The following is a 26062-nucleotide window of genomic DNA, read 5'->3' as shown; positions in this document are numbered from 1 at the left end:
CCACATCGACTATGGCTGGTCTGGAAGATCCAAGATGGTGTCCTTCACATGACTGCTCCTGTGCCTGCATGTTCTGGCCTCTGCAACATACCGATCGAAGAGTACTCAGACTTCCTACATGGAGGCTCAGGAATCGCAGAGACAATGCTGCAAGTGGCCCCATCTGGCAATTCCCAGGCTTTTTATGAAATAGTCCCAGAACTCTCAGGATGTCATTTTCACGATATTCTACTGGTCAAGCTAGTCACTAAGGCCAGCTCAGATTCAAGTTGGGGGGGATTAGAATCCAACCCTCAATGGAAGAAATAGCAAAGAATTGTTTGGTACGCTTCTTGATCTCTTTTCATCTTTATTGCCTCCATTTTTTGGTCTTCTCTGCAATTGGTTTATTGAAGAAATTGGTCATTGTCTTGTCATCTCTCCCACATTCTAATTTACTTAGTTGCATCCATTTCCACAATGTCATTTAACATGTTTCTCTGGCCCTGTTTCCTATAAATGGGAAGTAGATGTTGAGTCTTGATCAGATTCATGTTCTTTTTTTTATTCTGTAGTATGCATCCACAACAATAGAATAGGATAGAACAATAGAATACTGCTACAATATGTATAATACTTTCATAATAACAATGCCAATATTCTTACTAATAACATAATTACTACAAACAATTCTTTTTCCTTCTTTTTTTTTTTTTTTGCCATCCTTTTATCCTCCAAACATATCCCACTAGTGAGAAACAGTCCAATTACTATGTTTTAAATTCACCTCAAAAAAATCCTACGTGGGGTGGGGGGCACCTGGGTGGCTCAGTGGGTTAAGCCTCTGCCTTTGGCTCAGGTCATGGTCCCAGGGTTCTGGGATGGAGCCCTGCATCGGGCTCTCTGCTCAGCGGGGAGCCTGCTTCCCCCTCCCCACCTGCCTGCCTGTCTGTCTACTTGTGATCTCTGTCTGTCAAATAAATAAATAAAATCTTAAAAAAAAAATTCCTGTGTGGGGATGCCTGGGTGGCTCAGTGGCTAAAGCGTCTGCCTTTGACTCAAGTTAGGATCCCGGGGTCCTGGGATCAAGTTCCATGTCAGGTTCCTTGCTCAGCGGGGAACCTGCTTTTCCCTTTGCTTGCTGCTCCCCCCTCTCACAAGTGAGAGCTTGTAAGCTCTCACTCTCTCTCTGACAAATAAATAAAATTTAAAAAAACAAAAATCCTATGTGGCTAGGCCACCAATTCAATAAAAAGGTAGGTTCATTTGTTTCACTTTGCTTTATATAAAAATCACTTTATAAATCTTTGTTTCATAATTTTCAAAAACTTACATGGTTTCAAAGTTAAAATGACACCAAAGAAATATTCAGGGAGGGCTAGCTTCCACTGTAGCCCCTCTATCCTATTTTCTCCCCTCTTCCTATAAGTAATCATTATTGTTGTTTTGTTTGGGTTTATTCTTTGTTAGATAATCATATTTTTATTATATATGCTTTCCTCTACCTTGTTTCTTTCACTCAACAATAATATATCTTCATTTATTTTCTTTTACAGTTGTCTAATATTTCACTGAGTGGATCTCCTCAGTTTATTCAAACAGTGTTCTTATGATTAACTTAGCTGGGGTTTTTCCAGGCCTTTTATATTACAAACAGTGCTACAATGAATAGCTTCAATATAAAACCAAGATTTACTAACTACTGGTCTGGGGCTCCTTTCATAATACCAGTATACTTATGAATTGCTTAGGAAAAATAGAAGGATCCTTCGTACTAGAGCCAGTTAGGTATTTCTTTCAAGGGTTCTCATGAAGAGGAAAATGTAAAATGGAGTGAACGATCTTCATATGCAATAGTTGTTGGTGGATTATTATAAGAATGGCCCCAGGGTGCCTGGACAGGTGGGTTAAGTGTCTGCCTCTTGATCTCGTGTCAGGTCTCCACTTCCCAATCTACTTAATAAAAGGGGTGGGGGGGAAGAATGGCCCCAGTGAATCACTGATCCCTGGATCCAAACCCCTTTGCAGTATGATACTGGAACTCTTCCCATAGTTTATTTCTCTACACCTTCGAATCTGTACTTGAGACAGTACACATGTTCCAGCCTTTGTAATTTCCAACTTAAGAGATTTGGCAGTTTCCGCTTTCATATTCTTGGAACCCTGAGGCCCCACACTGTGAACAATCCCAGGCGAATCAAGTTACCCCTGAGGACAGCCAGCACTACTGCGAGACATGCCAGTGAGGCCATTCTGCACCCTCCAAACCCAGTCAAATCATCAGACAACTAAAGTCACAGGAATGGTTCCAGGAAACACCTGCAAAAGAACCATTCATATTGCCAACCAATACAACTGTTATGAAATAATAAGTTTTGGTTTTAAGCCAGTAAATTTTGGGATGGTTTGTTAGGAAACAAGTTTCATTGGCTATTTGCTAAATAATAGCTCACTGTGGAAGAACAGCCCCACACACCAGTAAATCCTAACAAAGCAACTAAACAGAAAGCCTTCACTCTAATTGAGCACCTTGGAAATATTTCTTGAGGAAGATAATTTCTGCCTTGCCCACTTCAAATGTGATAAAGGGTATGAAAACACTCTGCAAACAGGGAAGCATCCTACTAGTCTCTCTTTGTCCACTTTTTTAAAAAATGCTATTAGCTGTCCAAGATATTGCTAAACCAGGGCAGCAAATAGTACATACCTAAAATCAACATTAGATTCTCCTACCCTAGACGATCACTAAGTTGATGTTTCCTAAACTGTACCCTCCACTCCCTGCTTGTCATCAATGATTGCTCAGCTGATCCCCAGTTGATTTCAAGGGAAAAAGCTGAAGCTATTCTGTGTACATATTCCATAAATTTTAAATTAAAAATTAATTATGACTTTCATAGAAATCACAATTTATTCTTTATAATCATATCCTAGTGGTTACACATGTATTACAAGGACTGCATATGTTTGTTACAGCTAAATTATGTGACCGTTTGGTTAACAGGTGTGCTTTTCACTTCATTTTTATGTGATTTACACATTACAGTTTTTGTTAGTTATATTTTCATTCTCTTCGTTAATATAGTACATGTCTGGATCTCAAATCTGTGAAAGTAGATCAATGGCTTCAAAGAAGTTTTTGTAGTACTAAATTAGTGAGAAAAATATAAAGAACATTGTTTATTATATATAGTGAACAAGACAAATGAAAATATAAAATGTATATGCTGGCATTAATGTATCTCCGAGTGGAATAATTTATAAAACACTGCAAAAGGAAAGAAAAAGGAAGAAGAAATTTGGAAACTAGCTGATTTGGGCCACAGGATCCAGTAAAGCTTCCGATTTTGAGAAAGCATGAGTGAGAAGGGAGACTGAAAATAGGAATTGGCTGAAAGCCTGTGTAAGAAGCAGTTAGTTTCTAAGATCCTTTCCCAATCTCATGCAGTCACAAAACAACCTCTCTTCTAATTGGATTTGGAAACAAGGTTTTTATGTCCTATGGATTTGGACCCAGTATGTTTCCAGTCTAGGGGATTCCTTGTGCAATGGAGAGTGAACAATGAGGGATTAAATGAAGCCCCACATTATGAATAATGACTCTCAACATTTTAAGTTGGTTTCAGAATGTTTGCAGCAGGTTATCTACTCCTCAGTCAGAAAAATTGGAGTACTCTTCTCTGAAGGGTTAATAGCACATGAAAAAAATTGGATAGATTTCCAATAAGCTTTTTAGGTATCCACTCTTAAAAACGAACTGTCATCCAATGTTCATCAAATATTTTGGCTATGTCTTCAACATGGATGGCAGAGACAAACAAAACAAAAACAAGAACAAAAAGCTGTGGGGAATGAGAATCCTAGAGGAAACTGACAAGGCAAAGAATAAAGGAAAACTTCCATATGAATTATAATTAAAAGATATAAAATAAGGTTAAAGATATGAGAAAATACTGGAATCATGAATCAAGAGTTAATGATACCAAAAAAAGGGAAAGGAATCAAAAACAAGGACAAGCTCTTAGAAATTTGTGGTAATACATTTTAAAAAGTCAATAGAACAATTGGAAGATAAAGTTGAGGAAATCTCCTAGAGAGAACAAAAGCCAAAGAGATGTTCAACATTAAGCCTAAAGGAATTTCAGAACAGAGAATAGACAAAATGGAGAAGAAAGTAGTATCAAAGAAATAAAACAAGAAGTAGGGGAGGAAGGTGGGAGGTTAGGTGAGCCTGGTGGTGCGTATTCAGGAAGGCATGTATTGCATGGAGCACTGGGTGTGGTGCAGAAACAATGAATCTTGGAACACTGAAAAAATAAATTAAATAATTAAATAAATAAAACAAGGAAATTTTGTAGAACTGAAAGATATGCATTTCCAAATTAAAAGAACCAACTAAATGCCTAGCAAACTTCATGAAAAGAAAGACCCACACCAAAGCACATTACAGATTTTTAGAATATCAAAGAATAAAGGAACCTAGGGAAAAATAAACATCATGTACAAAAAATAAAAATAAAAATGGAATCAGAATAACATCAGACCTAGAGTCTCCTGGGTAGCTCAGTCAGTTAAGGTTTTGTGATTTCAGCTCAGGTCATGATTTCATGGTTGTGAGATACAGCCCCACACTAAGCTCTGTGCTGAGCCTGCAGAGTCTGTTTAAGATTCTCTTGCCTCTCCCTCTGCACCACCCCCCTTCACTGTTTGCACTCTCGCTCTCTTTCCCCCCAAAAAAAAAATTAAAAAAAAAATCAAACCTCTCATTAATAACACTGAAGCCTGGAAAACAACAGAGCAATGACCTTAAAAATCTTAGAGAAAATTATTTCCTACTTAGAATTCTATACCAAACCCAGTGATCACTCAAGCGTGAGTGTAGAACAGCAACATATTCAGACATGTAATACCTTATAGTATTACAGTCCCTCAAGTATTATAGTCCCTCAAGTATTATAGTCCCTCAAGAAACTTTTCTCAGGGAATCACTGAATAATGTGCTTCATGAAAAAGATAGAAGAAAAGAGTATCCAGAAAACAGGGGATCCATCATGAGATAGAATCAAATGGAATTCCCTGGATGATAACCAAGAGAAGTATCACAATAATAACCACAGAGCAGGCCAAGTGATGATAATTTGTCCAAATTGAAACAGGAGAATGGAGAATTTCTGGAGAAGGAGGGGATGACTACAAGAAAAATAAATGAAAGTGATCAATATACTTGGGGTTTTGACCATGATGGTGGGAGGTGGCAGATACCTTCGCTCCTTTCAATACCCCACACCTATTCTTAGCTGACAGAGCCTACTTACTCCTGCGGAAGCTGAGTATGACAGACAATTGCATCTCCCTTTCAACTATAGCATGGCTTGAGATCCAATCTTGGCCAATGGGACATTAGGAGAAACTACTCTTAGAATTCTAGGAGAGTCCCCCTTTACCTACGTATAAAAAGACAGATAAAAGGAGAGAATAGAAAGAGAGAGGAAGAAATGTTCCCCACCCTGCCTTTGTTCATATATAAGGGATACTTGGAGCTATAGGCAGACATCTTAGAACCATGAGGGGGAAAGCCTAAAAAGCAAAAATCAACCTGCTGAGTGAGGTTGGCAGACCGGAAATGTGAAAAGCACCTGGATCCTCAATGACATTATAATGTCACTGAATTAACCAATCCTCAAACTCCAATCTATAGACTTCTTTTTTAATTTTAAGATTTTACTTATTCGTTTTTGAGAGAGAGAGAGAGAGAGAGCGCACAAAGGGGGGAGGAGCAGAAGGAGAAGCAGACTCCCCACTGGACAAGGAGCCCAGTGCAGAACTCAATCCCAGAACCCCTGGATCATGACTGAATTGAAGGCAGATGCTTAGCTAACTGAGCCACCTGCCACCTCCCCCCTCCCCCGCCTTTTTTTTTTTTTAAACATACAGTCTTCTTTAAGAGTGAGATAATAGGGGCGCCTTGGTGACTCAGTAGGTTAAGCATCTGCCTTTGGCTCAGGTCTTGATCTCGGGGCTCTCTGCTCGACTGGGAGTCTGCTGCTTCTTCTTCCTCTCCCTCTGTACTCTGTCTCAAATAAATAATAAAAATTTAAAAATAAGACTGAGACAATAAACCTCTTCTACTCTTAGTTGGGCATGATGCTACTTGCAATCGAAAGCATTCTAAATTTAAGAAGCTGTTATCCTTCTGTTACTGCCTTAAGGGAAGAAGTAGTGAAATGTACATAGAAAACTAAGTTACCCCTCCCACCACCAAAGAAGGCAGTCATTAACTTCAGGTAAAACAGAAAACTGCACAAGAGATTTCAGTAAAATATACATGAACTGGGAAGAATACTTATATAATATCATAGAATCATCATTGAAAATGAATTTAACCCAACTTTGTGCTGGAACTATATGAAAGGACTGGGAAACTTAGAGGGGTAGCACCCCACAGGTGGAAAAGGTGTAAGTGTTCTGTAAGCAATAGTTTCAGGGAAGGTGGCCTTTTGAGGGGCAACACAAAAGATAAAAGGAAGAGAAAGCAGAACTGGACAAGGGGAGCCATCAGACTCCAATGCAGATCTGAGACCTCTGAAAGGAAAGCAAAGAGGAAGCCAAGCCCAGCAGGAAGGGCCTCAGACAGTTTGGTGATCTGACAGAAGTCTCTGCAAAACTGCAGGAGATGTCTGCTGCTAAGACGACTCATGAAAGGAGAAATACACTAGGCAGAAGTAGATAGGCCTTTGCATCAGCACTTTGTGCAGTCGTCATCTGAAGGGGTCACCTCCGTGTGAGTGTGATCAGCTTAGAAGAGGAGGAAGCCTGAGCAAGCTAACCCCTGAACACTGCCAGCTCACCATACTGGCATCAGCTAGGCAATGAGTCCTTTCCTGAAGAGGGATCTGGGCAGTGTATCTCCCTGTCTGTCACATAAGACTCTTTTGAAATATGTGGGTAAAAATAGAAAGAAGAAATAGTTTTTGAATGTTTAAAGTGAGAGGGCACCTGGGTGGCTCAGTCATTAAGCATCTGCCTTCAACTGAGGTCATTATCCTGGAGTCCCCGGATGGAGCCCCGCATCAGGCTCTGCTCAGCAGAGAGCCTGCTTCTCCCTCTGCCCCTCACCTTGCTTATGCTCACTCTCTTTCTTCCTCTCTCTCCCTCTCAAATAAATAAATAAAATCTTTAAAAAGAATGTTTAGGGGTGCCTGGTGGCTCAGTGGGTTAAAGCCTTTGCCTTCGGCTCAGGTCATGATCCCAGGGTCCTGGGATTAAGCCCCGCATCGGGCTCTCTGCTGAGCAGGGAGCCTGCTTCCCCCCTCTCTCTGCCTACTTGTGATCTCTGTCAAATAAATAAATAAGATATTTAAAAAAAAAATAAAAAGAATGTTTAAAGTGAGGGTTGGAAATAGGGATAATGAGAAGAAAATTGTAGTAATATTTTTCCTTTATAAACCATGCACATATTTATTTTAATAACACATTAAAATCTAAATTTAAAAAGTAATTCTACATGAGCTTTTCACAATTACTTTATTCCAAATAGAAATTATTATACTATAATGCGCAACGATATTTCTCAAGTGCCTTACCTTGGCAATATTTTCAGTATCCTGAATAGCCAGGCCTAATCAGTAATTTCAAGCTGAGATATCAAGACTATTTTATGTTGAGGATAAGATAACAGGATTTTTAGAAATAAAACTGTGGTTTAAAGCAGCCTGATTTTTCCCTTTTAGGTGATGATTTTCTTCACTTACCCAAGAAAGAAATTAAAGCTCATTTTGGAGAAATATTTCAAAACTATATCAACATACTGCAATGGAGTATTGAAAAGTACTTTCTAGAACTAAATGCAGCTAAAATTAAAACTGGAAGTCCATGCACTGTTATTTCACAAATTAAAATATTCAAGTATGTTATAGTTGTAAAATTAACATCTGATGGGATGTTGAGTTAAAAATCTTTTTGTAATCTCTAGGTCTTTACAATTGGGCTGATAGTCATAGAAAACTAAATAGGTAGATAGGGAGGTAGATGATAGATAGATAGATAGTTAGATAAGAGAAAGAGATCCTAATGTGAGCAAATTTCTGCACTGGTTCAGCTGTTGTTACCACTGTGATCCCAGACTTATTCCTCTGCTCCCTTTTTCCTAATGTGTCAGTTGTCATCCTTAACGTGGGTGCTTCACGGTTGCAAGACAGCTGATTCATTTCCAAATCACACCACTATTCGAAAAGGGCAAAGGGCCTTTTCCTCAGAAGGCCTTATGATTTTATACATAAAGGGAAGCCCTTCCCAGAAAAACATCTCATTAGCCAAAACTAGATTATATGCTTACCCTTATACTACTCAATGACCAAGGAAAAGGATATTACCTTCCTTTGTTTAGACCAATTTTAATCTACCCCCGGAGATGCCTAGGCATCTACACTTACTGAGATGGAGGGATCTCTGCCCAACACCCAAAAACCCCCACTTATAATGGAGAAGATGCCTTGTTTGATCCAAATATCCAGAACTCTCTAACAGAACCAACAAACATTGGCTGTCATTCCCAATAAGCTATAATTGGGAGTTAGAATTTTTTAATTTAGGGTAAATAGAGAATTTTAAAAATTACCTAGTATTAGAATCTGACCCTATAGCTGAAGGAATCTGTTAATGATCTGGATATAGTCACATTGGTGAAAGTCTGCATATGAGTTCATTACTTTTTAAAAAATTAATATAATGTATTATTAGTTTCAGAGGTAGAGATCAGTGATTCATCAGTCCTATATAATACCCAGTGCCCTCCTTAATATCCATCACCCAGTTACCCCATTCCCCCACCTTTTTATTACTTTTTAAAGCTGTTTCTTCATTTTTTAAAACTTCATTTCATTTACTTAAAATTGGTGATGTGTATTAATGGTTACGGGTTTTCTTTTTGGGATGATAAAAATGTTCTGGAATTAGTGGTGATGGTTGCATAGCTTTGTTTAATATACTAAAACCCACTGAATCATGTACTTCAAAAGGGTGAATTTTTGTGGCATATGAATTATATCTTTAAAAAATGGGTGGCATGTATGCATGCTGATTCCTGTTATGAAAAAAAAAAAAGTGAGAAAAATTAACAAGCCCCTGAATGTGGAATCTTCTTTTGTTCAGACTTCATTCAAATACCTGATTGTGCATACCCCTCTTAGAGACTTACGTTGGATCAGTGTGGAGCATATCCATCAGGGCACAACATAAGGCTCGCCTGAGTCGACCGAGGTTTACACCAGAATGTGGCGAGTGTGGACACCAGAGACACTCAGGGTCTCAGCAAGCCTGAGTAACTTGAGCAGCCCTCAGCCCAATATCCGGTATGCCAGACAGAAATGCTTAAAGACCTAGATCCTATTATATGAGGTTGAATTCATTCAATTAAACAGCTTAAGCAGCTCGGATCAGCCGCTGGAACCCCTCTCTGCACAGTGCTAAAACAATGGCCTAAGGGGCAGCTGAAGTTTGTTTTCTCTTGTGTGAGGCCAGCTGGAGTTGCCTAGCACATGGCCAAGCTGGGGAGGGCCAACACAACGTAATTGCATTAAACCTGCCTGTTCTTTCTGGAAAGCATTTCCTGACAGCATCAAGGAGGAAATGAATTAAGGGGGAGATTTCAAGTCTTAGAATTCCATACCTACCTTTCAGTCTCCCTCCCCCAACTCCTCAAAATCACTTTTACAAAAAGAGAACCTGAATTAAGGTTCTCTTAATTAAGGATTGTTTTACTACATTATGCTTGGTCTTTCCTCATCATTATTAAAGTGACTTTCATCAGGCATATTATTTGGGGTGGCAGAGAACACACTAGATTATATTTCTCTATGGCAGAACCAGGGTATCACTAATCCCATTGCCCTTTCTGAAACCTATTCTGCTTTCGATTGTTAACTTTCTCAAAAAGGCCGCCCAGGTTTTTGTTACCACCGATTCAGGCTGCTCTATCTCCTTCCCTCCTGCTTTCCTGACACTTTACCTCAATGTCTTTGATGGCACTTTTTTCTTCATTCATCCATTCACTCACCCAGCATTTATGAGCCATCAACTGTATATCTGAAGCATAGCAGGGACCTTCATTGTTCCTTGTTCATTGTTCACAATAACCCTCTCAGATAGTTAATATCATGCCCATTTCACTGAAGGCACCTAAAGTCACAGAGCTTAGGTAGCCTGCCAATAGTCAAAGAGCTGGTATGGACAGTGTTTAGCTTCAAATCTAAAAATACCATCCCCATGCCCAGTCTGCTGGGGATCCGCTATTGGTGTACTTGACGAGCCCTGTCACTCAGGAAATAGCTTTTGGGACCCACTATGTGCTAGGCGCCATCCTAAGCACCAAAAGACACATAATTAAGTCCTGGTCCTAAGAAGACAGCCATATTCCCAACAATTTATCTGAGTCCAACTGTCATGTCAGTTTATTCATTCAGCAGACATTTGCTGAGCACCCGCAGTATCCTAGGTACACCATGCTCTAGGCATGGAGAAATGCCATCTGTCCTAAGGACAGTGTTTGCATAGAGGCACAAGCAGATGGTTACTGGAGCAAAGAAGGGGAAGAAGGCTCCATAAAGAAGACGCCACTGAGTTGTGCCATAAAGGACAAGGAGTTTCAGTAACTATAATTCTTCAAGAAGGTGGGGGGAAGAGCATCCTAAAAGAGTCCTCATGGGACAGGACATGGAGGTATAAAACTGCGAGGCAGCATCAGAGAAGTTGTGGTAGCACCATGCAGCTGGAATATAAGGTGTGAGGCAGGGAGCAGAGGGAGATAAGATCAAAAAGCGTGCCTCAGATGCCTGTGCAGAGGAGCTTAGACTTGATCTGATGAAAACAGAGAGAACCACTGGAGATTTTCGAGCAGAGGAACTTATTTATCCTTGTGTTCCATGGCATGTGGCACACTGCCTTGTCCGTGATAGCAGTTTTTAGCGTTTGTCACTTTCCTGGCACCAGAGAAGACTCTGGCCCCCAACCTGATGCCATGCTCTATTTACAGAGGAAAAATAATGCCTATGCTCTTGCATACAGCAATTGTTCTTGCCAGTCCCTGTGCCAAGTCATCCCAGGTCTGAGAGCGATCTTTCTCTTTTATCCGAGGCCAAATTGCTGCCTCCATGTTGTTGTCATTGCTACAGACTCCTCGGCGAACAGAAGCTGGTCCAGTAGAAGAAGCCCTAGAGAGGAGATTTAAGGAACCAGTGTCCTGATCCCAGCTTTACAAATACTTAGAGTGTAACCTTGGCCTAACTCCCATCTATAAAATGGATAGATGATCTCTCCATTCCCTTCCAGACTTAAGAAGCTCTGATTTTAGGGGCACCTGGGTGGTGCAGTTGCTAAGCATCTGACTCTTGATTTCTGCTCAAGTTGTGATCTCAGGGTCCTGAGATTGAGACTTGCATCAGGCTCTGCACTTAGTACATTCTGCTTGAGATTCTCTCTCCCTATCCCTCTGCCTCCTCCTCTGCCCCTGCTGCACATGCTCTCTCTCAAATAAATAAATAAATAAATATTTTTTTAAAAAAACTTTATTTATTTGTCAGAGAGAAAGAGAGCACACAAGCAAGGGGGAGCGGCAGACAGCAGCTCCCTGCTGAGCAAGAAGCCCAATGTGGTACTTGATCCCAGGAATCTGGGATCATGACCTAAGCCAACCAGGTGTTCCTAAATAAATAAATCTTAAAAACCATTTTAAAAAAATCTCTGATTTTATTTATTTTTTATTTATTTATTTGTCAGAGAGAGAGCGAGCGAGAGCGAGCACAGGCAGTCAGAGTAGAAGGCAGAGTCAGAGGGAGAAGCAGGCTCCCTGCGGAGCAAGGATCCCGATGTGGGACTCGATCCCAGGACGCTGGGATCATGACCTGAGCCGAAGGCAGCTGCTTAACCAACTGAGCCACCCAGGTGTCCCTAAAAAAATCTCTGATTTTAAATGCAGGTTCAACATGCCTTTAGCCAGGCCAGATCGCAGCTATATCTACAAAGTTCTGCTCCACCATGTAGCAGAATAATTTTCCATGGTTGTAATTTGTTTTATTCTCCCTGTGCTATGCCTCACATCTCCATCCTCTACCAACTCTTTGCCTATTCTAAAAAGGTTGCTAGGGTGTTTGTACCTGTGCCTCAGGAGAGTTTTGTGTTGCTAAGCAGAAGCAGAAGTTGCTACAGAAAACCCTCTCTGCCAGTTTTTGAAAGTCTAAACATACTGATGATACTAGGCTATTTGTCGCAAATAGGGTCCAGAGAGAGGGGAGCACTTTTCAGAAGAGAGAGCAGGAATGGCAAGATTGAGAACTTTCTTAGGATGACCATAACATTGATTTTCCAAGGAAGTACATTTTTGAGAATAAAAAGTAGCATTAGTTATTAATAATTGCACTGGAAGCAAAGACATAAACCAAGATGGTTCTAGGGAGATTGCATGGTGTTGTCACCCTACCCTATACCAGCATTAAATGCAAGAAGAATCAAGACATCATCAATCACTGTCCTACAGACATCACTAATCAATCCTCACATTCCTTCCACCCAGCCCAGATGAACTTAGAAATTTCTTAGCATAGTACTCTTGACATTACTAATGCATCAGTTTTGGCCCTTGAGTCAAAATCTTTTTACTACAGCTAACCTTGTAATAGAAATCAGACATAGTGGAAATCATGATCCTATGCCCAGATCGCTTCTGGGAACTGATGAACCCATCCCCCAGCTGCTGACTTTACTGTCTGCTAATGGCTGACAACTCTCACCAAGCATTGCCCACAGCTGAGGGAAACTGCCTTGCCCAAGGTCATATTCTTTCCCAGGTGTACCAGAAACTAATGATAACCCCGCCCCTCCCACCACTGCGCTTCAATTTGAGTCAAGTGTGAAGGACCACCCTAGATCCAGAGCTTTCCAAAAGATCAGCTGAGGCTGATAGCAGGTCCGCTTCTGCCCAACCTTGACTTCCTTTCTTCTCTATGGATGGGGAAGAGAGTCTTCCCTCAATAAGCCTTCAGCACATAACTCCATATCAAGTCTGTTTCCAGGGATCCCTATCTGAGGAACCAAACTACCTCAGTGCTGTTAGTAAGAAGTAAACCCCAAAATAAACTTCTTAGTTTGTATCTTAATAAAATGGATCAGTTAGCATTTATTTCCTGTTCCAAAATTTAAATGATCTTAATTTAAAAGCAGCCCTAGAAAACACGTGCCTTTTCACTCTTTGCAATCTGAAAGGTTCGAGTCCTTTCCTTCTCTGGTCTCCAGTGGAGGAGAGGGTTGTTAATGCCGTTCCACAATAGTAAAGTGGGACAACACTTTTAGGGAGAGAGGATACCTGGGTTTTAGTTCTGGCTTTGCCAAAGACTCACTATGATGTGGGAAAATCATTTCCTCTCTCTAGGTGGGTCCAGATTTACTTGTCTATAAGATATAAGGCTTATCAGAATCATGAAAAACTTAGAAATGAGGCTTAAAAGTGAGTCTCGCATTCTTTCAGTGTTATGCAGGCACAAAGACCACCCAGAGATTGTCTAGAGTAATGAATTTAATTTTTCTCACCATTTGCCAATAGTTGAAGATTCCAGATTCGGTAAAATTTCTTATTACCTGGTAGAGTTTTGCCTAGTAGATATGCAAAAAATTTCTATTCATGGAATCACAAAGATTTATAGCTCAGTTCTTATGTAAGCCAATAAACTTACCCTAATATTGCAATAGTATATACCTGATCTTTTAAATGTTATTTGAACCAATCATAACATCTTTAATGGTTCCTTTGCTAATTCATGAGTTAAATAGGTTCATTTATATTTGCCTGAGAGTCATGATTTTACCTTTTTTTTTTTTTTAAAGATTTTACCTTTTTAAAAATTATACTTCATCAGGCTTGATCTGCTCCATGATGTTGAAAGAAAACCAATCCACATGGGGCATCTGGGTGCTCAGTGGGTTAAGCGTCTGACTCTTGATCTCACCTCAGGTCTCAATCTCAGGGTCCTGGGATCAAGCCTTGCCTTGGGCTCCACGCTGGGTTTACAGCCTGCCTATAATAATAAACAAACACAAACAATCCGCACAGCCATTTTGATAATTAAGGGATCTCATGGTATCTACACAAAGGCATCCTGGACTCCTTTCTGCAGAAATCATCTGGACCATGTTAGCCTCAGGAGAGTAGTCAGCATACCAGTGTCACCAGAACCACCATCCCTTGACCACTGGGTGGCTGGGGGAGAGGTGAGGAAAGAGCAGCAGAGCCTAGGTTTAGTGAGAGGGACCTTCCCAAGGTTTCCCAGATCTGAAAGGTATGCAAGTTATGTATCATCGGAGCTAGGATCCAAACCCAGGCCTGTCTAGCACTCTAGGAAGCCCATAACGCCCATTCCTCAAACTTCCATGCTGTGGTTCATCTGCCTGAAATCCCAATGTATGTCACATCTGCCTGGCACCTAGTAGGCCATCTGTGTAAATCCCATGAAATTAAAATTTTTTAACTATTCCTAATGACCAGAAAACTTGGCTATGTCCAAAGGACCAAATCTACTGATGAGCCTCACTCCAGAGCACTAGAAAAGACACACAATTGGGAGCCAGAAGGCTTACCTTCCATCCTCTCATTGCCATTTGGTGGCTAATTAACAGTGTAACCTTGAACCAGAAATGAAATCCCCGTGAGCCTTAGTTTCCTTTCCTGCTACATGTAAATAATCCTCAGAGGCTTCTTATGAGGATTAAAGTAGAAAAAAAAAAAATGTGAAAGTACTTAGCACAAGACCTAGCCCAAAGGTGCCCCTACCCACAAAGGTCTTTTGGTCTTTCCTTCCCCTCTCAGAAGACTCTGGAAGGCTTTGAGGCCTCGGCTGTGTGGCTGCTTCTACCAGCCCCCACTCCAGGCACACAGTGATCAAGGGATGGGAAAATCCCTCTGTTCAAACAGGTGTCACTGTTCTAAACCTACAGTCTCATTTCCTGATCGTGTCTTAATCTGCTCATCGGTGGTGAAAGTTGATTTCTTGCACATTCTTATATCAGTGGGAATTTCTGCCCTTGGCTGACAGGCATTATGGACTGGCTTTGACATACAGCCCTACAGGGCCTGAACAGCCCCTATTCTTTCCCAGTCCTGAAAGGGAGCTTTGTGCCAAGGATTCATTAAACTGCACTGCACAGCCCCTTCATAAATGGGGCTCAATAATGAACAGTCGATTTAACTGGAAAAGCTGCTGGAGCTGTTAAATTAAAGGGAAATAAAGTGCATTTTAGACTCAGTCTGCCAGAAGAAATGGTGACCTAAAAGGAAAATCTTCATTTTTATTGAACTGAAGTTTTTAAAAAGTTTAAAATGTCCAGGAAGCTTCCTTGTGACAGGCACTGAGACATAAAAGCTCAGAATGCGGGCTTGAGATAGTGGTGCTTTCTGTTCACCATCGCAAAGTGTGTCTCGAGCTCTGAAATGGTGCAAAGGAATGATCTCATTTTGAGAAGGAATATGCCACAAGAAGTGTTGTTTGTTTGTTTAAGATGTTTAAAGTATTTTAAGACCAGGATTTCTCCTTCATTCTTGGAACAATCAAAGGACCAAGAACCATTCTTTTTCGTTTTTCTGCTCTCTTTCAGGAATAAGAAATTTCTCTGGGAGGAATCCAATTGCTCCTCTTCCCACTACAGCTCGGAGTTACATATTTAAGTCTCGTGCTTTGACATCCGACTCAGTAGTCTCTCTTTCACGTCTGAGATTTCCACAAGTATGCCTTAGTGCTCCAGAGAACCTTCTCTTCGACTTCTTTTTCTGAGTTACATAACTTCTTGCGTGGTGAGAGAGAAGGTCTACTAACACATCCTGGAATGTTACAGTTTCCAATAACTGTCAGGTACAAGAAGCAAAAGCCACTGTGCTTTGGCAGATAGATTAACCATACGGTGATCTTAGCTTTTCTCCACTAAGCTGCTGTGAGCTGGGAATGCTTCTTAACAGGCTTCCCTATCCTCCCTGCTTTCAAATCTTTATATAGAATCTGCTTGTGGGTATGTTACAGGCTTCACTACCCTAGTCAAGGCCTTCTCTTGTTTTCATCGTTAAGCATCGTTTGACCATCAAAAAACGACAGTCACTCATCACAGGGAATTTAAAGAGAAACCTGAAAGGCAATGTGAAATAAATAAAGGCCCACTTCCACCCTTATTGTTCAGGGTCACTGGAATCCAAACACAGATTTTCAGTTGCAAAGCTGTATAGAAAAGGCAAAACTTCCTTTTTAAGAAGTTATATGCTCTCTTTCTGAAACCTACTTTTTCATTTGAAATCTAAGCCATCAATTTAAATTTTTTAGGATTCTACATTAGATGATTCAAAGCCACCTTGAGAATTTTCTGAAGTTGAAAAAAATAAATCTGTGCATGTATTCATTTTCAATAGTAACAATGGTGACTCAGTAAATAGTATTGTTTTATTTTTTGTCCATCTACTGCTAATGAGTCACGTCAACCAATTTAAATCATGGGCTCTCCACACCATGAAATTCTAGATTCATAATAAAACTTCTGCCTATCTGAATAAATTCTAAGATGGACCTTGGCCACTGTGAGCCTTGATGGTGACTAGGGTCTACACTTGCATCAGAATAAACAAAACGTTTCATTCACTTTCCGTTAAAGATCTCCAGACTCCAAAAAGGCTATGCCATCCTGTGTGGATTGTGTGCCCTGATCACATTTTGACATTTAGCAATGGAGTAAATACCCATTAGAAAATACATATTAGATCAGTCCAACTTTTACATGTGGCATCAGTCAAACACACTGTCCCAGTCATAAGCAAACATTAAATTATTCAATAGGTATTTAGCTTAAAGAGAGAGATAAGAGAATTTTCTGAATCTGCACAGATTTGACTGTAGACAGATTACAAATTAAGGAGAATGTTACTACGTTACAGCTTATCTGAAGGAAAATGAGTAGGGAAGCAATGGTGATCAAAATCAAAACAAAGAAGGAGGTATACTTCTGTAAGATTTAGAACATTTATAAAATCTTATGTGCTTTTTTTTCCACTACCAGTGCATAATTCTTCTGAGGAAAGGAAAGAAGTTATTCTCAGTGCCTAATAGGAAGTATGACAGGTAGACGTTTAATAACTATTTGACAAGGGAATAAAAGAAAGAGGAGGGAAAGGAAGATAAGGAAGAAGAAAAAAACAAAGGAATGTGAGACAAGGAAAGGAGGATGCTAGCCCAAGGAAAATTAGAAACAACATAATAGCTTTCTTCACATATTTAAAATACATCATTTTGGGAAAATAATTAGATTTATTGTTTTAGAAACCAAATAATTTCACTAAGAGCTATAATCAGAAAGCTAAGAGATTTCTGTGTCCTAAGTATAAGGAGTTGCTACCCCATTCAAATAAGTAAAAAAGGTGAATCTGAAAGATCAACAACTCTTCTTAAATCCATGAGAAAAATAAGGTCACAGGGCAAACCCCCAAAACTGGAAGGAAAGGCAAATACAGAGAATCTAACTTACTAGAGCAGAAACATCCATGGGACCAGTGCTGTAGTAAGATAAACTGAACTGTGATTGCAAAATGCTGGGGACTCAGTGTAGAAACCCGAGAAATAAAAACTTCAGGGGACCCTGTCATCATGGGATTCCCCCAAATTTTGTACGTTTCAGTTACTGGAGCTCTACCAGTTCTCAAAGTAAATAATGAAGAAAAATTCCCCTTGTGCTTCTAGCAAGGTCAGGAGAAAAAGAACCACCTTGAACTATGCCAGAGCATTCTGTTCTGAACCAGGTCTGCCCTCAGGAAAAACTAAGCAGAGCCTGACCTCCCTGGAGAAAGGGAAATATCTGATTCCAGCTCACACAAGCCATCTTGTCCCACTTGAGGGGAGGGGAAAAACAACAACAACAACAACAACAACAACCCTGAAAAGCACTTGCAAAGTTCATAGTCCACAGAAAGACTGAACCCTAATCACAGGTCTATAAAATGCTTCCCCACTCCCCACACCTCACCACCCCATTACTGAGTCATATGTACTTCCTTTTACCCAGTACATAATGTTCAACTATCAAGAAAATTTACAAGGCATACTAAAAGGCAAAAAGAGTTTGAAGAGACAGAGCAGGCAACAGAACCAGACTCATAGATGGCAGGGATACTGGAATTTTCAGACCAGGAATTTATCTATGATTAATACACTAACGGATCTACTGAATAAAAAGAGGAGGGAGAATCACAGCATTCTTTCCTCTCCCATTCCTTCTTCCTATCTCTTTCTTGCCCTACTTTTCTTGTCCTGAATAATTTAGTTCTAAGGCAGCCAGGAGAGGCAGAACAGAGTCAACATCTGTGCAGGTAGTGGGACAGAGTGGGGTGTAGAAGAACTGAAGTGGCCCACTGTAAGGTGCCTCCATCCCCAAGCAGTGAAGGCATATCAACCCATTTGTCAGTCTGATGTATGGAAGCGGGGAGGGGTCCATGGAAGGGAGCTCCCTGTTGAGTGTCAGAGCCAGAGCACAGTGAGGAATGGGGTATGACATCTCAGAGCTCAAATAAGAGAAGAAGGCATCCATATGGATGAAAGGCTCAGCAGAGAATATTGGAGAGGACTGAGGAAGGCATTCATGTAGGACAAGGAGAAAAGACAGAGATGAGAAATTGGTTTTATATAGGGGGGCTGATCAAAAATTAAATATATTAAGGATTGAGAGCCAGGATTCTTACTGTCAGAGAAGAGAGTTTCAAGTATTTAAAGGGGAGCGGGGCTAAAAGTAGCCCCGTGGTATTGGATTAGAACTGGAGGCTTTGATGTAAACTTATGGGTTTTAATACATGTAGATAAATATAAAAATAAATATAGACATAAATGTGTGTTCCCTAATCCTGTCTACTGGGAGGAACTGGGAGCAGCCACAGGCCAATAGCAATAAACATACTTTGCACTCAGACTCCTTGGATAATTAGTTGATTCTAGTATTGAGGAGGGAAAATAAAATAAGTCTAGAATATCTCTTTGTGCCAGGGAAAGGAAATGCTCCATGAACGAATGGAGATCTGTCGAAAGGACCCAGAAGCAAGCTTGAAGGGGTTCCCACTGACCAAACAGAAAACAATTTGAGCATCAAGATTAATAATGATCATAATGGTTTATAAACCATTGAATAAAACTGAAAACAATGAGTCCAAACAGATATATTTAGATAAATGGATAAATTAAAATCTGGTAAGAAATTGAAAATTTACATAGCTTTAAAGTATCTCCCCACAAAGTATGTATTATATATAACTTAGAAAAGAGTAAATTTAGGGGTGCCTGGGTGGCTCAGTGGGTTACGCCTCTGCTTTCAGCTCAGGTCAGGATCCCAGGGTCCTGGGATTGAGCCCCGCATTGGGCTCTCTGCTCAGCAGGGAGCCTGCTTCCCCCTCTCTCTCTGCTTGCCTCTCTGCCTACTTGTGATCTCTCTCTCCCTGTGAAATAAATAAAATCTTAAAAAAAAAAAAGAATAAATTTACGCAGTAAAAAAGCTTGGAAGTTACCACATTAGTCAAATGATCAAAATAAACATTATCAGTAATGGGAGAAATTGAAATCACACTCTACTGAGATGGAATACATTAAGAATACAGAATTATTTCTGAGATATTCCTGCCTAAAATACATAATCTAAATCTAACATGAGAAAAATTCAGCCAAACCCAAGGTAGCAGGTTAGAGTTGCCACTGTCAGGCGTATGAGCATAAAAGCCCATTTTGGGGGGCACAGTGAGAGGAAAGAGAAAACTGACCAGCTATGGACAATTGTTCTTCCTTTTCCTGATTCAATACTGGGTTCCAGATAGAAGATGTTAGATTTTTCTGAGAAGGTTCTCTGAGGAGCAGTGATGTTGTTACATGGAACAGCACACTTTTGTTCTGGATCTGAGACTCAGTCACACCAGGAATTTTCCCTCCCTGCAAGTCCATTCACTGGACCTTTGGCTGAAGGAACAAGCCTTCAGACTTGCACTCTAATTGGATTTCTCTGGACTTAGTGACCTCCACATGGAAGTGAGGATCTGGGCCAAGAACTGGGTAGAGAAAGAAAGAGATTTAAGGTTCTAAACTCATTTTTCTGCATACATGTTCCTGCTAAAGAGTTATTGCTATGGACTAAACTCCAAGGTATGGGGCAGGAAACTGAGGCTCTGAAGTCTTGCCTACAAAGGATAGGGGTCTCCACTCCTGGGCTAGATAGGAGCCCAACTCAGTCCAACACAAATAGACCCTACCCATTTCCAAACCTCTACCATAAGTCTCTTTATTAGCTATTATTTAGCTCCAAATACTGCTCTATGGCTTCCCTAGGCTGGTGCCTTCCACCTTTGTACAGGTACGCCAGCTGGGAGGACAGGGAATGGGATCAGCTTACCCGCATGCTAGTAGTGCTTTGAGTGGGAAGGAGGAAGCAGGTCAGATCAGGGCAGAACCACTGGGTTCACAGGGCCCTTGGATTTGAAATGTTCCTTAAAAGAGAAAGAGAACAGAGTTGGAGGACTGGAGATAAGTTTGGGCAGATGGAGATGGCTTGACTTATATATACGTGGTTGGCTATTTCCACCCTCCCAAAGTCCTGGGGACAACGTCTGAAAGGGATAGCTACTGGATCATGGGGGCCTCTTTTCTGACCTGAACATACACATAGAACTAGGAAGGAATTGGAGACGTTGGAGGTAGGAGGAGTAGGCCTGGACATGGGTGAGGCGAGCAAAGTGCTCAGGGCACAAAATTGAAGGAGGTACTCACTCTCAGTTCATACAAGTAACCCTAAGTATGAGAGAGTGAGCACCTCTTTACATTTGTTGACACATAATATTAACCATTGTCAGCCATCCCTTGTCAACTTGGCACCCATACATATCTCCTTATACTATACTTAATCTCTGAATTAGAACAAGAAGCAGTTTACTTTCAGCTGTCAAGACCAGCAATATACCTTTACCATCTTACCTCAGAGGTATACTAAATGTCCAGCCATGTATCATAATTTAGTGTGCAGGGACTCTGACCATCTTTCTCTTCTACAATATATCACACTGCATCCATTATACTGAGATGACAATATGCTGATTAAATCTACTGAGCGAAGGAGTGACATCTCTAGACTTATTGGTCATATATTTGTGTGTCAGAGACTGGTAAATTAACCCAACAAAAATTCAGAGGCCTTCTACCTCAGTGAAATTTCTAGAGGTCCAATGGTGTGGGACATGTACAGCTATTCCTTCTTAGATTAAGGAGAAAGTGCTGTATCTGGTCACTCGTACAACAAAAATACAGGCGTAATGCCTAGTGTGCCTTTTTTGATTTTGGAGTCAACCTATTTCTCATTTGGGTGTGCTACCTTTACCAAGTGACCCCAAAAGCGACTAAATTTATTGGAATGTGTGGTAACTCTGAGGAAGTAGTTTGAGGAATTGCCAGACTGTTTTCCAAAGCAGCTATACTCCTTTACATTCCCCGCCACCCCAGCTATATATCAGAGCTCAAATTCTCCTACATCCTCACCAAAAATACTTATTTTCTATCTTCTGGATTATAGCCATTCTGTGAGTGTTAAGTGGTATCTCATTAGAGTCTTGGCTTAATGATGGCTAATGGCTAATGATGTTTAGCATTTTTATATGATTATTGTACATTTGTATATGTTCTTTGGAGAAATGTTTACTTAAACCCTTTGCTCATTAGAAAAAAGATACAAAGCATTTCCATACACTCCCTCTCTCCCCAGCCTCCTACTATTAATATCATTTACCAGAGTGGTACATTTGTTACAAGGAATCCACATTTGTATCTCATTATCACAAGTCCATGTGTCAACTTGGCTAGGTTATAGTACCTGGTTGCTTGGTGAAAGTCTAGATGTTGCTCTAAAGGCATTTTAAGATGTGTTCAACATTTAAATCAGTAGACTTTGAGTAAAGTAAAGCAGTTTACCCTCTATAATGTAAGTGGGCCTGACCCAATCTACTGAAGTTCTTAAAAGAATACACTGAAGTCATTTACAATGACATTACAATTACAAGGAAAAAACTCTGCCTCCAGAATGTCTCTGAACTCAAGACCTCAACAATGACTCCTGCTGAAATTTTCAGTTTGCTGCTCATCCCAGCAAACCAGACCTGTGAGCCCTCAAAACCGTGTGAACCAATTTTGTAAAATAAGTGCATGCGCGCGCATGCACACACACACACACACACACACACACACACACACACACAGAAACACAGAAACACCTCTTACTCATTCTGTTTCTCTGGAAAACCCTAATAGAAGGGGAGAAGGCTAAGGCATGTGGGATTTCTTTTTGAACTAATAAAAAGGATCAAAATTGATATGGTGATACTCACTGTAAATACACCAAAAATCATTGAATCACACACTTTAAATGGAAGAATTCTATGGCATGTGAATTATATCTCAATAAATCTGTTAAAAATATCTCTAACTGCAAAATAAACATATTTTAAGCATATTAATGAAAAATGTACAGGGACAGTGAAGGAGAAATAGCTAAGAGTTGAAGGTAGTTTACTTGATGAACAGAAATTGAGATAGAAATTTCTTAACCATTATCTCTTCAAATATTTCTTCTGATTTCTTTTCCTTGTTGGACTCTAATCACAAATGTGCTAGACTTATTTTTTATTGCCCTGTATCTCCAGATGCTCTGTTTTATTTTCTTCGTTTTCTTTGTATTTCACTGTAGATTTCTACTGATGTATGTTCAAGTTCAAGGATTTATTCTCTGGTGATTCCGGTGTACTATAAGCTGTTTTTTAAAAATCATTAAAATGGGGAATACCTGGGTGGCTCCATTGGTTGAGCAGCCAACTCTTGGTTTCAGCTCAGGTCATTCATGATTTCACGGTCCTGGGATAGAGCCCTCTGTTGAGTTCCATGCCCAAGTGGGGAATCGGCTCAAGGATTCTCTCCCTCTCCTTTTGTCCCTCCCCACCGCTCATGCACTCACTCTTAAATAAAACATACATACATACATACATACATAAATATTTTTTAAAGGGCATTACAAGGCTTGAAGTCAAGGAGCCAGTACTACACATTAAGGTCACAACACCACTAGGGTTCATAGTCAGGAAATTATTTCTGCTACCCAAAGTTCAGAAAACAAGGAAACAAATGCAGCTGTCACAAAGCTGTTGGCTGAACAATAGGACGTGGAATCTGGCTGCTGCAAAAACTCTTGCCAGCTGAAGTCCATACGTCAGCTGCCACTGCCCAATAAGAATGGCCTCCATCTGTCTTCCATCTTCCAAATCTAACACAAATGTGCCTCATTGGAAAAGCCTAAATTACATTCAGGATTCTACTAACAAGTGAGTCTGTGAAATGAAGTTTTTACCTTTCCAAAATCTGCAATATAAGGAGAGGCTGAGAACATAGAAGAGGTAGAAACAACTGCTAAATTCCAGTAAACAACGTATAGTGCATTCCACCCCTTTGTGGACATAATATTGACACACAGTTTCTACCATGTTTAAATCTCCAATCAACAAAATAGCAACTACAATATAACATAATGTAATATAGCTACCCCTCATACAAATGAACATGCACTTATTCTCTATCCAAAAAAAGCGTTTACACCCAAAGCCCCACCACTCTCAGTATTCATCTAGTGATGACAATCTTTTTCTCTTCCTCAGCCACAATCCCATCTTGATAATCTAATGAACCAAATTATAAAATTAAGCACCACCAATATACCTTATATAAAGTAGTAACAGAAAAGAAGAGTGGAATAAAGGAAATTGGCTAATAAATACAAGTTTATTCATGACAAAGCAATATGCATAACGACCACAATTCTCATTTCTCTAAGTGGTCACTAGGCAATAGTTGGTATTTATAATGACCTTCTTCCATGTTCCATGATCCTTTTGCTTCAGTTAGCACCTTACCTAGTCAGTGTTATTTATTTGGTAAGGTAACCCAAATCTTCATTTGTAAAATGTCTGAGCCATTCATGGTTATCTCATGTTAGCCTGCTGTGATCATCCACTTACCTTTCCTACTCGGTTCTTAATACTAGGAAACACCTCTCCCCATTGGATCCTTTTTACATCAGCCAGGGCCACATCATGAAAAAACAAATCACCCTAGGAAATTTAAACACAGGAATTTAATATAAGGAGTTGCTTATAGTGATGTTGGAAAACTGAATGAAAGAGCCAAAAGGGACGCGCGAGGGAAGCCAAATATTAGTAACCTAAGGAAGCAGCAGGCCATCCTTGGGACTGAAAAAAACAAAGGGAATAGATAGGATTACCAGAATTTGGGGTTGTGGAGGAGTGGCCTTCACATAGCTGGTGTTCAAACTGAGGGGGCATGGTACAGCTGGTACTAGGAGTGTCATAAAATGCTGTCCCCTGATGCTGGAAGGACACCAACAGGAGCTGAAAGCAGGACGTCCTACCCCTCTCTTCTCTCTTTCCATCTTCCCACCAGGGTCTCGCATTGACACCACCTACTGCAGGAAGCCAGATAGCAAGGAAATTTGGGAAAAGTATTTTGCAGAGTCCCACCCTCCAGATCTCAGAACAGAATATAGAATAGTGGGCTTAGGTCTATAAGACAAGAGATAAGTAAAAGAGATGCACCATATAACTCTTAGCCTGCTTAGTATCAGTCACACTCCTTTACCCATAACTAAACTTCCATATAACAACAGTAACAACTTCAGACTACCTCCTAACAAGACGCAACTAACATTTATAGAAAGGAAGACACTGTCACCTGAAAAGGAGAGACAGATCCCAACAGTCACCATATCCATCCCAGGATGAAGTTAACTTCTGTTTTAGTTGGTCAAATTCCACCTGTATATCTTGTAATCTAAATATCAATTTGTCAGGTTAATCCCAATGAACAATTCCTATGTAAAATAATAGAGAAAAAGAGTAAGGAAAATAGTTAACATATACAAAAATACACATAGAAGCAAGGGGTAGAATACTATCTTCTATAGTTCTCATTTCTATAAATGATCTCAATGCCATAGTTGAGTTTTACACTTTGTTATTTCACTGACTTGTTCCTCTTTCCTTCAGCTATCACCTCAATTGATCAAGGTTCACAAGCTTGTGAAATAACCCAAATCTTCATTTTTAAAGGGTCTGAAGCTTTAGCAGTCCTGACTTTATTGGGTCACAATAGTGCACCTAGAGAGTACCCTGATTTCCAGACAGTTCTCTTTGCCCCATTGTGCAGCAGCAATCTAATTTTCTCTTGGAAATTAGGATCAACCACCTCAGCCACCACAGACACCCTTCTTTGTACATTAGATCAGTGACATGAGGAGACCAACATTGCCAGGTGACAGTCTCAACTTCCAATTCAATGGAACTATTGCATGTCTCCTAACAAAAACATTCTTTCTTTATGCATTAAGCCCTCTAAAATAAGCAGAGACCAAATATATAAAGATGGAAAGAAAATATGTTGAATTTTTTTGGGTAGTAAAAGGAGCAATTCACACTTTACCTCCTTAATTTCTAGCCCAGTGTATTCTAGCTATAAGATAAACAGAATTGTATATTGGTTGCTAGATTAGCACATGTTCCACATTGTAGAATAGCATCCAACCTCCAAAAGAACTATTTCCCAACTAATGTAACTGGACCAATCTACTACCCTACAAAGCCAGCTATTTCTGAATAGTAGGCAACATGATCCCACAACAAAAACAGTGAATACTATAAGCTAGAGCCCATAGCTTCATCCCCTCTGCGGGCAATAATTATTTCCTTGGATAAAAGTAATGAAATGTGAGATACTGTGATGACAAATAAGGCATTCTATAAGACGGGGTTGGCAGAAGCATTTGAGAAGAAAAGCTAATCCATACTCAGAATGACTACTCAAGTGAGAAAATTTGTTCTGTCGATAACTGAAAGATTGAAATCAACTTGTTACCAGGTGGCTGGTTGGTACTCCTAGGGTATTGCACTTGCCTTTGCTGTTGGCAAGTTGGGCTTCCAGATGTGATCACAGGTAGTTCA

General features: G+C 40.1%; 1 long non-coding RNA gene across 1 annotated transcript; it reads right to left on the bottom strand.

The window, feature by feature from the left end:
- Positions 1-303: 303 nt before the first annotated feature.
- LOC116599386 lies at positions 304-26062 on the bottom strand. The gene is made up of 3 exons (XR_004289351.1): positions 24798-26062; positions 24068-24160; positions 304-492 (listed from the first exon to the last, which is right to left on the bottom strand). It is a non-coding gene; the product is annotated as an uncharacterized LOC116599386 (long non-coding RNA).

Source organism: Mustela erminea, chromosome 9, assembly GCF_009829155.1.
Source record: "Mustela erminea isolate mMusErm1 chromosome 9, mMusErm1.Pri, whole genome shotgun sequence".
Classification (NCBI taxonomy): domain Eukaryota; kingdom Metazoa; phylum Chordata; class Mammalia; order Carnivora; family Mustelidae; genus Mustela; species Mustela erminea.
The sequence above is the reverse complement of the archived record's forward strand: the minus strand, read 5'-3'. Positions and strand labels throughout refer to the sequence as shown.